The sequence below is a fragment of the Triturus cristatus genome, chromosome 2_1, assembly GCF_964204655.1.
Source record: "Triturus cristatus chromosome 2_1, aTriCri1.1, whole genome shotgun sequence".
Taxonomy (NCBI): domain Eukaryota; kingdom Metazoa; phylum Chordata; class Amphibia; order Caudata; family Salamandridae; genus Triturus; species Triturus cristatus.
Window position 1 is genome coordinate 697,467,087 of NC_140581.1, and position 2,329 is coordinate 697,469,415.

Here is a 2,329-nt window from a genome sequence, read left to right on the forward strand (position 1 = left end):
AAACACATGCATGGATTTCTGTAAACCGTCGCTGAACAATTGATATCTTCATTTTTGTTTGAACAATTGTGCCCGTTAAAGTAGTAAAAAGGCGCAATGACACATTCCTAAACTGCTTTTGCAGATGTTTAGAAATACTGCACCAGTACTGTGCATGTACTATAACAATGCTATTCACAAATCTACTAGAAAAGACCTCTGCCTACATATCCCCTAGCTTATCTATGCAGAGTTATCCCCAATTTCTTCAGAGGTGTCCGCACATGTTTGTTGAGGTATTAAATGTGGGAGGAACCTGGGGGAGTGGCTGGAAAATGGGAAATACTCACTACTAAATAAGATGGATTAGGTAGGGGTAAACTGAGTTTAGAGAGACGCATGGAAATACAAACACTCTTCCACAAAAGCGTAAACCCATGCCTATTTACAGACTGCGCTTCTAAAGTTACTACAGCCGAGAGGACTCAAAAGAGTTGTAAATTTACTCCAGCCCAGATCTGGAGAAAGTCCAGCACCATACATTGCCACTCACAGATACTGCAACACACTCCTAGAGAAAGAATTGGGGGCAGGGACTCGAACATCCTCACAGGAAATAGTGTTAACTGAGTTCACATTTTAAATTACAAATACAAAAACTCATATTTTGTTTAATTGTTAAAAGTTATATTCACTTTAAAATTATTTTTATTAAAATAAGTAAATATTCACATTTGTGTTTAAAATTAGTAAAACTTGTTCAAAAAACAAAAATTAATGAAACAAATAGGTTGTAATCAAATTTGCCAAGTAATAATGCAATATAAAAATGACAGTGAGGGCGGGATTTAAACGAATATTATATATATATTATTTATATATCAATAATTCTAAATGTAATTTACATATTTTATTTCGGTAATGATTTATTAAAAATTTAATTTGATGAGTTAATGTTCTGATTTTAGGTTTGCATTTTTATTCACATGAAAATAGTTTAAATGTTTTCTTAAAAAATGAATAAACCTTAATTAATTAACTAATTAAGTAGGTGATCTTGCCATGTCGAAGTGGCAGGCCTGAGACATGGCCTGATCCCCTGATGGCCTGAGACATGTTTAAAGGGCTACTGAAGTTGGTGGCACATTCAATGCTGCAGGCCCGCAAGTTGCATTTAATTTGCAGGCCCTAGGCACTTATAGTACACTTTGCGGGGGACTTATAAGTAAATTAAATGTGCCAATTGTGGATAAGCCAATGTTACCATGCTTAGAGTACAGAACACATGCACTTTAGCACTGTCTAGAAGTAGTAACGTGCCCAGAATCCGAAAGACAGCAAAAATGAAGTCAGCAAAATAGGAGGTCAGAAGACAAAAAGCCAGGGGAAACCATGACAAGGATGCCAGGTATAACATATCAGCCCCCTGAAGGTGGGGACAGCTACCCAACCCCTGGGGAGTTCTCTTCTTCACTAAAGCGGAATAACCTGGAGAGACCATCAGCATTGGCATGGTCTGTGCCAGGACGGTAGGGAGATGGACGACCTCAACAGTTTGAGATTCTCACCCCTCATCTGCATTAACCATCTGAGAGGCCTGTGGTCTGTCTGAGCCCGGACGTGAGTGCCAAACAGGTATGGCCTTAGCTTCTTCAGCACCAAGACTACAGAAAAGGCTTCCCTTTCGATTGGACACTGTTGCAGGGATTCTGCTTATACACAGAACTATGCGTAGAACCCCAGGACCTCAGTGAATTGTGGTGTACCTGAAACTCACCTCAGAACCCAGAACCCAGTATCCGGCTAGCATAAGTGTCCCATTCGTTATCCGAGATTTAGCTCGGCGGTCCCAATGAAAAGACAACCCAGAACAAGCGACTCAGTGTACTCTCAGGAATGGTGGGAATCGGAAATACCTGTTCGTATATTATTCTCACATCAGTCCACAACAAGAATAAACAAAGACACGGTGAAAATAAAAAGAGTTTATTTTATAGACCACGTGTCCTAAGATGCAGTACTTTGGCTAATACAAGCAGACAAATGATTATTATTAAAACCATCAGCATCGTTACAATACCATAGAATGTAAAGGGAGTGATCATGTTATAAATGACAGTGGATACTACCGCCTTCCCTTTACTAAAAATCTAATATTATTATTATGCTAATAAAAGGTCTCTTAGGCTTGAATAGGGGACCCCATACCTCAAAGATCAGCTTAGTGAAATCACATCACAGGAGCATCAGAAGTCTTCTCGCAGGAAGGCTCGTCTTCGGTCTGAATATTAAACATGATGTCTGCAATATTAAAAGCACCAGCTTTCAGGTATTCACAGCTGCCTGTATG